General features: G+C 43.5%; 1 non-coding gene across 1 annotated transcript; it reads right to left on the bottom strand.

Annotated features, from left to right (window-relative positions):
• Nucleotides 1–226: 226 nt before the first annotated feature.
• Nucleotides 227–315, bottom strand: trnap-ugg (transfer RNA proline (anticodon UGG)). The gene is given in 2 exon segments: nucleotides 227–262; nucleotides 280–315. It is a non-coding gene; the product is annotated as a tRNA-Pro (tRNA).
• Nucleotides 316–13,450: the final 13,135 nt, after the last annotated feature.

The following is a 13,450-nucleotide window of genomic DNA, read 5'->3' on the forward strand; positions in this document are numbered from 1 at the left end:
GCCGGAACCAAACATGGGTTTAGGTTGTCCAATGAGACACAGAGCCGAGTACATCTGAGACACTTTAATTTTACTCAGTTGGGTGAGATTCACTTTGCTCCTGGGAAAATCCAACATATGTACGATGTGGGAACAACGGAGCGAAATCACACGTTTTAATTTGAAATAAGTCTATTTTCTCATATGTCGACCGACTCAGAAGCGGTTCTTTGACTAAAAGTTGGCAGGGCTCGTCCGGGATTTGAACCCGGGACCTCTCGCATTTCCAATTATGAATATCCCAAAGCGAGAATCATACCGCGAGACCAACGAGCCGCCGACCAGGTGGAGCGTAGCTCTCAGATTCTGACGATAGTTTACTATTCTGCCCATCGTGCCTGTGTTGACTCTCAGAGACCTGTCTAACGAGTCCCCCACTTCATTGTCCTACTAATGTTTTCCTTTTGATGAATATATTATTAATTTGAGCCATTACATTACCAAAGAGCTGCATCCTTGTCAGTAAAAGCTGAATTTGGCAATGAGGTTAAATGTGATTGACAAAAAAATCCAGAGGGGTCAAAGGTTTAATACAACAACGACGAGGGTGGGAGCACACTGGATTAGATGTCCATCGCCTGAACGTCTCGGCCACCTCGTCTCCTATTTGCAACAACGTCAGAAATCCATCCCCTACTTTTTGTATCCAAACAGAAATAATGTTCAAGAAAGTCTACTTCACTGCCTCTTCTGCCCGTGGAACCAGATCGGCAGTGAGGATAATGTGCCATTAGCTTCTTAAAGCAAACAGCGTTCCTTTACTTCAGGTGAGTGACTGTACGAGATGGTTGGTTTTGAGGCAGAATCAAAACAAAGAATATAACATTTCACGCATCGAGTTAGTTGACCACGGTATGACTCGAACCTGTAATCTTCTGATAACATCGTGGTTACAATCGAAGTCAATTGGTACAAGGGTTATTTCAAGGAATGGATGCAGGAAAACATGAGAATATTTCGAGTAATGAATAGATGCGCTGCGATATGGATGCGCACTGGCACAGGCAACGTCAATGTAGCTTGTAACACAACAGTTTAACAATTCGTTCATCGCAGCTGAAATCACATTCCTTTTAAAACTATACAGAATGATCCGGATTATGAGATAATACGTCATGAAGGGGCAAATTATTAACCGGAACTGACAACCATCCCGTTTAAGTAGACACCGAATGATCCTGAACAGCAAGCATATCCCTATTACAAAGATGTAGAATGACCCTTGACTGAATAAAGTGGGATTTCAATCATTCTTGAAGGCTATTGTGCTGTGCCTGAGTGAGTGTGGGGCTCAGGACCACTCGGGGCTGGGACGGTTGTTGAAGCCACAGGTGATAGACAGGCAGGAAGGAGAGAGGGAAGTAAAACCAACCCAGACAAAAAGCCAATTTAAAATATCCATATATTTATCAAAATAAGAAAATAAATCAATTTACAATTTTATTGTAAAAAATTGAATTTGATTTGATTTCAATAAATAATAATTGTTTAATAATCTATATATTTTTGATTGAACGAAGGCTGTGTGATTGGATGAATTCCACTGGAAATCAGGTGGTGCAGACAGTAAATACCCAAACACAGCAAGCCCATGGTGGAAGACAAGCCACGATGGAAGATGTGGGCAACAAAGGCGATCTTTTAAAGTTGCGAGTGCCTTTCTGCTGGATCAGACAGCAGTTGCGTGTGCTGTGAAAGAGGTCAAATGTAATAGGACCCAGTGCAGGCAGAACAGAAAAAGTACATTTATTGTGAAAGTTAAAAATTAGGGAATGTATGTAAATATACGTATATATAAATATTTATTTACATATATATATATATATATATATATAAACAAAGTCAGTCAGTCAGTCATGTCTTGATTTGATTTGTAATTGAAAGTAAGGGAGAAGGAGGTCATCATGTCACACAGCCCATACACAAGCTCTCGCTAAAATCGCTATGTTTCTAACTTATGTCATTTGCCTTCTTTCAGACATGGAATAGCAAAATCCCAAAGCAGATTCTTCTCGTGTCAGGCAGTCCTCGAATGCGTGTTCAATCAAATCAGGCTGGCTTCAGGTTGCATGTAATGCCTTTTTTTCTCACGTGACATGAAATGCACAGTAAGATCGCGTAGCACGTTGGCACGCACTCTCTCCCTTACACAAACACACAAACAAACTACAATTCCTGCACCCTCCAAAGGCAGTTTTTGTAATTTGAAATGTGAAAGCAGGGACAGACAGCACATCCCTTTTAAACAGACACAGAACGAACCGGGACTGATGGCACGCCATTTTAGAGAGACAGAGAATGACCCGACCATCAGCACATCACCCTCAAAGGGATACGGAAGCAGAATGTACAAAAACATAGAATTCTGTAAAACTCAGCAGGTCGTGCAGATTCTGTGGATAAAGATCCCGGGTTCACGTTCAGTCAGACGATCATTCCGATATTTTAGGAAAAATGTAAAGTTTACAGATTTTTTCAGCAAAAATAGCGCCTGGAAAAAAATAGGCAGCGAGGAAGGACAAAAGGGAATGTCTGTGATACAGTGGAGCGCAGCAGTAATTGAATAATAAATGGCACCATGGGAAAAGGCAAATTGGGTGGTAAGCGGGCAATAAAGTAACAAAAGATGGTCCAGGGAGGTGTGAGTGGGAACAGCATAACCATTACCAGACAATGGGAGCGGTGCTTATGATCCGATACGCTGAACCTAATGTTGAGGCCAGAACACTATAACATGCCTGAAATGAGGGCGTGAACGCCTTTTAATCAGACCAGGCAGCATCGCCATCCCGGATTGATTTCCTGTACGGTTTGAATTCGGCAGCCAAGGGACTAATTCAAAAGCCAGCTTCTCACATATTTTCAGCGTTAGAGAAACAGGACGCAATCATATTCAGGGCAGAGTACATTTCACGTTGACGCTGAATATATGCTTATCCCAATGGAAGTGAGCTCATACATGCAGAAATTAAGATATACTGATCAAGTATTGGCCGGAACCAAACATGGGTTTAGGTTGTCCAATGAGACACAGAGCCGAGTACATCTGAGATACTTCAACTTTGCTCAGTTCGGTGAGTTTCACTTTGCTCCTGGGAAACTCCAGGATTTGGATGGTGTGGGAACAACGGAGCGAAATCACATATTTTAATGAGAAATGTGTCTGTTTTCTCACATGTCGATCGGCTCAGATGCGGTTCTTTGACTAAAAGTTGGTAGGGCTCGTCCGGAATTTGAACCCGGGATCTCTCACATTTCAATTATGAAAATCCCAAAGTGACGATCATATCCCTAGACTAACGAGCCACCGACAGTGAGAGACATAGCTCTCAGATTCTGATGTGGTATTCGGCCCATCGTGCCTGTGCTGACTCTCAGAGACCTATCTAATGAGTCCCCCTCTCCATAGTCCTGCTAATGTTTTCCCTTTGAAGAATATATTATTAATTTGAGACATTAAATGACGAAAGAGCTGCATCCTTGTCAGTAAAAGGTGAATTTGGCAATGAGGTTAAATGTGATTGACAAAAAAAAAATTAGAGGGGTCAAATATTTAACACAATATCGACGAGGGTGGAATCACAGAGTATCAGCAGTCCATCGCCTGAACCTCTCGGCCAACTCGTCTGGTATTTCCAGCAACGTCAGACATCCATCCTCTACTTTTTGCAACAAAACAGCAATAATGTGCAAGAAAGTCGACTTCACCGCCTGTTCTGCCCGTGGAACCAGATCGGCAGTGCAGAAAATGTAACATTACCTTCTTAAAGCAAACAGCCTTCCTTTATTTCAGGTGAGTGACTGGAGAAGATGGTTGGTTTTGAGGCAGAATCAAAACAAAGAATATAAAATTTCAGGCAGGATGTCAGTTTCCCGCCGTAGGACTCGAACTAACAATCTTCCAACAACATTCGGTTATGATGGAAGTCAGATGCCTTATCCATTACGCCACGCGCCCGCTACTGTCAGTCTAAAATGTGTTGTTTTTGATATTGAGAGCAGATTTGGGACAAGAGTGAAATCAAGGAGCGGATTTCGAAAACATGAGCATATTTCGAGTAATGAAAAGATGCGCTGCGATATGGATGCGCATGCGCACATGCAACGTCAATGTAGCTTGAAACACAACAGGTAAACAATTCGGTCATCGCAGCTGAAATCACACTCCTTTTAAAATATACAGGATGATCCGGATTATGAGAAAATACGTCTGAAAGGGGCAAATTATGAAACGGCTCTGACAACCATCCAGTTTGAACAGACACCGAATGATCTTGGATTGGAAGCACGTCCCTCTTACACAGATGCAGAATGATCCTTGACTGACAGCAGTTCCCTTTTAAAAGAATGAAGTGGGATTTCTATCATTCCTGAAGGCAACTGTGCTGTGCGTGAGTGAGCGTGAGGCTCAGGACCACGAGGGGCTGGAACGGTTGTTGTCGGCACAGGTGATAGACAGGCAGGAAGGAGAGAGGGATGTAAAAGCAACCCAGACAAAAAGCCAATTTAAAATATATATTTTTTATCATAATCAGAAAATAAATACATTTACAATTTTATTGCAAAAAATTGAATTTGATTTGATTTAAATAAATAAATAATTGTTTCATAATCTATATATTTTTGATTGAACGAAGGCTGTGTGACTGGATGAATTCCACTGGAAATCAGTGGGTGCAGTCAGTAAATACCCAAACACAGTGTGCCCATGTTGGAAGACAAGCCACGAGGGAAGATGTGGGCAACAAAGGCGATCATTTAAAGTCGCGAGTGTATTTCTGCTGGTTCTGACAGCAGCTGCGTGTGCTGTGAAAGAGGTCAAATGTAACAGAGCCAATGCAGGCAGCACAGAAAAAGCACATTTATTTTGAAAGTTGAAAAGTAGCGAATGCATATAAATATACGTATATATAAATATTTATATATATATGTATAAACAAAGTCAGTCATGTCTCGTCTTGTCCTGTTTTGATTTGATTTGAATTTGAAAATAAGTTTGTTAAGGTCATCCTGACACAAAGCCCACACGCAAGCCCTGGCTGGAATCCGTATGTTTCTAACTTGTGTTTTTTGAATTTTTTCAGATGTGGAATGGCAAGATCCCACAGCAGATTCTTCTCTTGTAAGATATTCCGCGAAGGAGTGTTCAAGCAAATCGGCATGGCTTCAAATTCCATGTAATGTATTTTTTCACACATGATATGAAATGCCAACCACGATCGCACAACACGTTTGCACTCTCTCCCTCTCTCTCTTACACAAACTTACAAACAAACTAAAATTCCTACACCCTCCAAAGGCAGTTTTTGAAATTTGAAATTTGAAATCTGGAATAGATAGCACATCCCTTTTAAACAGGCACATAATTATCAAGGACTGATAGCATATCCCTTTTAAACAGTCACAGAAATTTACGGGACTGAAAGCAAATCCCTCTGAAGCAGATATAGAATGATCTTGGACTGAGAGTGTTTTAATTTTAAACCGGCCCAGAATGACCCGGGACTGGGAGCAAATCCCTTTGAAAACAGACACAGATTGATCCTGGAATGACAGCATATCGGTTGAGACAGGCACAAAATGATCCGTGACCTCTCGCATTTCCACTGTGAAAATCACAGAGAGAACCATACCTCGAGACCAACCAGTAAAGTGCGTAACCCATTCTATACTAAAATGGAATATTCTGACGGTAGTGAAGAAAGCTATTCGGCCCAACGTGGCTGTGCTGTGTCTCTGAGAGCGCGATCAAATTAGTCCCCCTCTCTATAGACCTGCGAATAAGAACATGAGAACGTAAATTTTACCTATCATTGGGCCTGAAGTCATTGTGCAAGGCTTCCCCCAGGGGCTCGGCTGCAAATAGTGATAACGTTCCACACCTACCTTTTGCTCCTGCACCCTCCGCATCTGAGGCCTTCTCTTCCCGCGCTTCGCAGCGCTTTCACGTCTTGGTGCTGCGGAAGGAGAAGCTGGATTCACATGGCTCTGGACAGCCAATTAAGGTACAGTATTATCATTCGTAATAATAGCATCTCCGGAAGTCGGGATTCTCAGTATTACGAATGAAAACGCCCCCATCACCCAAACACACATAAAATTAAAAAAAAAACACCTCACGTATTAATTTATATTAAAGTTAACAAATGTGTCAGAAAAAATTATAATTTCCGGATTTTTAAAAAAGTTTGATATTTAGGGTTGAAAATAAACCTTCCTTAGTGGACAGAGTTTTTAAACATATAAATGTTATTACCTTTTATTTCTATATGTTTTTATATTTTTTACATGTTTAAAACTCTTACGCTGATAAAAGTAGGCTATTTCCAGGGCACAAGCAATATAAGAACATTCGCTGGGCAATTGATGGGCGAATAGCGCATACTCATGTGAATGTCCTTCTCCTGAAGAAGCGTTGGGTTTGTCAAGCAAGAATTTGACTGATTGGAAAATCTGGTTTTCAGTGCATGCGCCTCGTACGCCAAAGAAGGGCTTTTGTGGGTCCTTGCCGGTTGCGTACGTACTCCTTACAGGCCCAGTGAGGCGGGAATTACAGGCCTATTTTAATTTGAGACATGACATGACCAAAGTACAGCATCCTTGACAGTAAAAGGCAAATTTGGCCGTGAGGTTTTATGTGATTGACAAAACAACAAGAGGCTTCAAACGCTTTACACAATAAGGACGAGTATGGGATTCGGAGCCACGCATGCAGATCACAATGGATTAGCAGGTATTCGCCTTCAACTCTGGGCCACCTCCTCTCCCGTTTGAAGCAACGCTAGACATTCAATGTCCTGCTTTTTGCATCCAAACAGAAATATTCTGCAAGAATGCCCACTTCACCACTTGTCCTGCGATGCAAGCAGATCGACAATGTTGAAAATGTGCCATCAGCTTCTTTAAGCAAACGGCTTTCGTTACTTCAGGTGGTGTACACACGTGGAATTAAATACACCAGATACAGCAGAAGTAGGAGCTGCTGAAACAGCGGAGTTGGGATATTCACAAAAAGAATGAATTGGGATGGGGCAGCAGAAACAGGGGAACCAAGAGCTCCGGAAACAGGGGAATTAGGAGCTCCGCAAACAAGGAAATTAGGAGCTCCAGAAACATCAGCATTTGTTGATCTCCAGAAACAACGGAATGAGAGTGCCCTAGAATGACGGGAAATATGATCAAGAAACAGTTGAATTAAGATCTCCAGAAACACGGAGAATTAAGATCAACAGAAACAGTGGAATTAGCACCTTCAGCTATGGGGGAATTAGGAGATCGTAACAGAAACCTGAAAATTAGTAGAGCGCTCCATAATAAGGGAAATTACGAGACAGTACAGTTACAATGGAATTCTTAGCTCCAAATACTGGGAAGTTAGGAGAGGGCATCATAATCAGGGAAAGTAGGAGCGCCAGAAATAGGGGAATTAGGAAGAGGAAAATTAAGTGCTCCAGCACTTTACCTTATAAAGCAGGGGAATTAGGAGCAGCAGAAAAGGAGAGTTAGCAGTTAAAGAAAGAGGTGAAATAGGATCACCTGATACAGGGGAATTATGAGCTCCAGTGACGGGGGCATTATTTACTCGAAAACATTGGACAAAGATGCTACTGAAATATTAGAACGAGGAGCTTCAGAAACAGTATAATTGGAGCTCCAGAAAGAGGGTAATCTGGAGTTCCTGGCACAGGGAAATGAGGAGCACCTGAAACTGGAGAATTAGAAGCTGCTGAAATGGAGAAATGAGGTGTGCAAGAAAATGGAGAATTTGGAGCTCCAGGAACATAGGGATAAGGAGCTCCTGAAACAGAGGGACAAGGAGCCCCAGAAACAGCTGAATTAGGAGCTCCAGAAACAGTGCGATAAGGAGTTCCTGAAACAGGGGAATCAGGAGTACCTGAAACAGAGGGATAAGGAGCTCCTGAAACAGAGGAATTAGGAGCTCCTGATACAGAGGGAAAAGGAGCTCCTGAAACAGAGGAATTCGGAGCTCCTGAAACAGAGGGAAAAGGAGCAGCTGAAACAGAGGAATTAGGAGCTCTTGAAACAGAGGGATAGGGAGCTCCTGAAACAGAAGAATTAGGAGTTCTTGAAACATGGGGATTTCAGAGTTCTGGGTACATGGAAATTCGGAGTTTCAGAAACAGGGGCATTTGGTCTTCAAAAGACAGGTGAATTATGACCACCAAAAGTGGGGGATTAGGAGAGATTGCCGTATTTGCACCCCTAAATAACATTGTCAGGCACAGTTTCTAAGTATAATATACTCTGATCCATCTTTCTTAGGTTCAATATGAAATAATTTACACTTCGCCACTGGGACCTATATCTGAATAGTTATTTTCGCAAACACTTAATAAGCGTCTCTTTGCAACTTTATGTTCCACGACACTATTTACAGTGCCAGTTACATTTTTATTCACTAAAATTGGACGAGAGCGGGACTGAAAAGAACCTCCCCGTTTGTTTTTCTTTCTCTGTCACCTCACGTCTGTCTTTCTTTCTGTCTCCCCATCTGTTTCCAACACTCTCTTGCCCAACCTATCACTCCGCCGTCTTTCTCGCCACTTGTGTAACCCCCGTCTGTCTTTCTCTGTGCCCCTCTCGCCTGTCTCTCCGTCTGACTCCCGTCAGTCTCTCCCCCTCCATCCCTCTGCTGTCTGCCTCTCGAGTCTGTACCTTCCACTTCTCAGTCCGTCTGGCCCCGCAGTCTGTCAACCTATCTCTCTCACTGTCTGTCTCTGTCGTTACCTCCCTGTCTCCCTCCTGTTTAATTCCCCCGTTTGTCACCCTCTCTGTCTCTCTCTCTCCCTAACTTTTCTGTGTCTGTCTGATTCGTCTGTTTTATTTCTGTCTTGCCCGTTTCCCTCTGCTGTATCTCTCTCCCCTTCTACATCCTCCCGTCTGTCTTCAACCATCAGTCTCACCCACTCTGTCTCCTTCTTTTACATTTCCAGTCGGTTATCTCCACCACACGGTCTGCCGCTCTCTCTCTATCACCTCCTGTAGGTCTCTCTCTTCCTCTGCCCCACCCCCCCCACCCCCACCAACCCTCTCTATCTCCTTCCTATCTCTCACCTGTCTTTCTCCCACTCTCACTGCTGCCACTCTGGCTCACCAGTTTTCCTGTTCCCGTCGAGCACCGTCTCAGCCTTTGTCTTTGTAACATATCATCTATCAACCGCAGCCTGTCGCAATGCACCAATCCTCCAGACAATCTCTATCCCACCACACCAATTTGTTGCTCTCTCTCGCTGTCTCTCGCTCCCCAAGCTCTTTTTCTTTGTCGACCACGTCGTTTTCTCCCTGTCTTTCCGGGTCTGTTTTCTGCCCATTTTTCTCCCATGTCTGTCCCACTCTAACCCTCCGCACATGTATTCACTGCTGTCTATACACAGCTGTCTCCCCATCTCTCATTCTCTCTGTTAGCCCCAAATATTTATCTCTCTTTACCTCGCCGATCTGTCGATCTGACTCCGCCTTCTGGTTCTCTCCCTCTTTCTCTCCACGTCTGCCTCCCTGCTGTCTCTTCATCTCTCTCACTCTGTTTGACCCATCGCTTACCCCGCCGTCTGCCTCTGTCTCTATGTCTCTCTCTGTCGTCCTCTTTCCCTGTCTCCAAAGTTTAAAAAAAAATTAATTCAGAAATGTGGGCGTCTCTACCAAGGCCTTCCTTCCTTTATTGCCCTTCTGAAACTGCGCCGGAGAAGGTGGTGGTGAGCTGACTATTTGAAACCGCTGCAGTCCGTGTGGTGAAGGGACTCGCACAGTGCCGACTTTGTCGCTGCAGTTTCATTCAACTGAGTGTCTCGCTGGGCCATTGTAGAGGGCATTGAAGTCTCAAACACATTGCTCTGCGTCTGGAATCACGTATAGCCCAGACCAGGAAAGGACGGCATATTTCATCCCTTAAAGGACATTAGTGAAACTGATGGATTATTATGACAATCCAGTATTATCATGGTCATTTCTGATACAAGCTCTTTAAATTCAGATTCATGTAATTAACTCAATTTAAATTCTTCAGCTGTCGTGGCAGGATTTGAGCTTACATCTCGGCGATTAGTAGTTCAGTAACATTCCCACTCTGCTACCGTATGGTTTCTCTCGCTCTCTCTCTCAGTGTTTTCCCGGTCTGCCTCCTCCTTCTTTCTCCCCCACCTGCCTCTCTCTGCCTTGCCATCTTTATTTTTCCACCGCCTGTTTCCATCACTCTATCTCTCTCCCCACTCTCCTACCCGTGTATGTCTCTCGCTCTGTTCCGCCGTATGTCTCTCTCATTCTGCCTCCTCGTATGTCTTTCTGCTCCTGTCTCTCCTGTATGCCTCTCTCTCTCTGTCTCTGTATCCTCATCTGTCTGCCGTTGCTGTCTGCCCCATCTGTATCTCTCGCCGTTTCGCCCTGTTTGCCCCGATTGTTTCAACACACTCTCTATTTATCTGTCTTTTACACGTCTGTCTCACCCCCCCTCTCTCACTCTCACTGCCTCACCCCACCGTCTGTCTCTTTCTCTTTATCTCTCTCTCAGCCCAGTCTGTTATCTTTCTGGCTAACCCCCGTCTGCCTCCACTGTCTGTCAATTACTGTCCCCTTCCACCATTTAACCCCGTTTGCCCCTCTCTGTCGCTCTCTATCTGCCTTCCATCTGTCTTCCCTGTCTGCTTCCCCTGTCTGTCACGCAATTCTCCCTTCTATCATTCTCCGCCGTCTGCCTCCTCCCTTCTGCTTTCCACGACTATCTCTCTCTTTGACACCCATCATATCTCCCACCCACCAGTTTGTCTCCATCCATTTCTCACCCTGTCGGTCGGTCTTTCCGCCCCCTCCCCTAAATTCTGTCTCACTCTATATCCCCCACCATAATTAACTCACTCTGTCTCCCCTCCCCCTCGTCTGTCGCCCTCTCACTCTCTCTTTCAAAATCTGTCTGCCTCACTTTCTGTCTCTCCGGACTGTCTCCTCTCCATCAAAACCACCTGTCTGTCTCTCTCTTTCTGTGACATGCGCATAACTGTCTCCCACTGCCTATTTATCTCTCTGTCACCTTTACCAGGCGTAAGATTTTGAAGGAGGTTTTCTCGGCAAGAGTTGGGAAAATAGCGCAAATCTACGACCGCAATGACCCTTCTCTCGGGGATGCGTTGGATCTGTCAAAAGCCATTTTGTCTGTCCCAGTGCCAGTTTTCGGTGCACGCACATCGCGCTCTGAGAAGCGCACTTGAGGGGCCTCGACGGGTGCGTGCTGACATCATACTTGCCCTTAGAGACCGCAATTGCTGGAAGTTTGGCAGGTTCTCTGTTGCCATGTATTTCCCTCAGTCTGAAACAGAACGTGACAAGTTGTCAATGGCGATTGCAATAATTATTAATCTTTCACTGAATGTTATGAAATTAATTTAATAAGCTTCATTTTAATTTAATAAAACCCGGAATAGGCATCGAACCTGTGCCGACGAGGAGACAGCGCTGCATCCTAACCACTAGGTGGCGGTCACAGGGGTGAGTAAACGTTGATGTCGAGAACTCGTGAAGCAGTCAGATGGCCTCTGTGAGAATGTTTAAAGGGAGAATGTTCAAAGTATATTATCGCAACAGCAATGAACTGCAATTAAAAAAACAGCCAAAACCTGTGTTTTTCCCCGGCAGACATGGCGGAAATTAAACGGCGGAAGTTAACCGTTTTGAAGATTGAATGTCTTTTGGAACTGGCTCGTTTTATTAACTGTAAAACATATGATTTATCTTAAAGACTTGGATATTTCATTGCAGTCCTCTGCTGTTGCGACTTTACCAGAACAACAACAACAATTTAGCTCCCAGACTAATGCGTGGTATCCGGATTGGTTTCAATACCCAAAAACTGGTGCTTTGGGATTGCAATATCGGACCGTATCTGGATTGCATTGTTGACGCTTCACGTCAATGACATTTAATCACAGCCTCGTCATCAGAAATCTTTCCAGAGATGCTGCCTGACTGGCTGAGTATATCCAACATTTCAGACTTACAGGATTCGCAGTACTTTGCTTTTGAAACTAAAAAGTAACATAAGTTGACGTCATTGGCGATTCGAAAGTCAGTACCTTTCTGCAACGGCAAACGTGAGTCATGCGTGGTGTGTATCGTCCCTTCTTCCAGGTAAAGAACATCACTGAGTGGGTGCAGAACATTTTGAGAGGTGAACGGGAGCAGCATAAGCCGTGATCTATGTACTCACCAATGACATCAGGAAACTAGGGGATGAGTTCCTTCAGTCCGAGTTTCAGATGCAATTGAGGAAATTAATGAGCAGGACCACAAAGGTATTCTGTGGATTATTCCCAGTGCCCTGCGCTATTGAGTTTAGAAATAGAAACGTGTGTCTGGATAAATGGTGCACGAGGTTGGGCTACCGAATCCGGGGCATTGGGACCAGTTCTGGCGCAGTAGGGACCTGTTACAGTAGGTCGGGTTGTACATCAATGGAGCTTGGACCAATGTCCTCGCGGGAAGTTTAACTACTGGGGCGGGTGAGGGATTGAACTAATTTGGCAGTGGATTTGTGTACCAGGTTGAAACATCTGTAGATGTTGTAATTATGCATTATACACAAGTCCAGATGATTATTATATATCAACTATAGATAGCAGTGAACGTGGCCTCAGACAGCGCATTTCAGCCCATCCTTGGGAAACGATATACCACGGCACGGGCAAACCTTCTCCTACACCGAGCACAAGCAGAGGAAAGACAGGCACAGCAGACTTTGCTGAGGACCGCAGAGGGTAAAATGTTCTTTGATCAGTGATAGCTCTAAATATATTTTGGTGTCTCTGTGTTAAGTTGTAATTTGTTCTGTGGGATATAAATATATTTTGTATATCTGTGTTCGTGTTTATATATTTGAATGCAACAAAGTTATTTATTATAGTATTGTGGAGCATCTGTGTTTGTTATAAATGTATTTTCTGTGTATACCTTTGTATCTATGCTATTTGTAAACACATTGCAAATAAACATAAATACAATTATAAGTACAGAGATACTTAGAGATATATTCATAAAGAAAACAAACATAAAAACAAATAGATTTATAATAACACATATATGAACAAATATAATTTGATTTTCAATGTTCCACACAATTTAATTTGCAACTCACAGATAGATGCACAAATATATTTTTAAATTTCCCGCACGGACATCCAAATTCATTGCAAATAACAAAACATTACACAAAAAATAAAACACGTTGATGGTGAAAATGTATGGATTCTCAATTACTGAAGGTTTCTTGCAGAGAGCCGGCACAGACACGATGGGATGAAAAGCCTCCTTCTGTGTTGAATGATTCGATGATTCTTTGTCTTCTTCCTTGTTAGACAGGTGGAACAGGCAGCGGTACGATGGGAGCACTAAGACCACAGGATACGCA

This window comes from Pristiophorus japonicus, chromosome 25, assembly GCF_044704955.1.
Source record: "Pristiophorus japonicus isolate sPriJap1 chromosome 25, sPriJap1.hap1, whole genome shotgun sequence".
Classification (NCBI taxonomy): Eukaryota; Metazoa; Chordata; class Chondrichthyes; family Pristiophoridae; genus Pristiophorus; species Pristiophorus japonicus.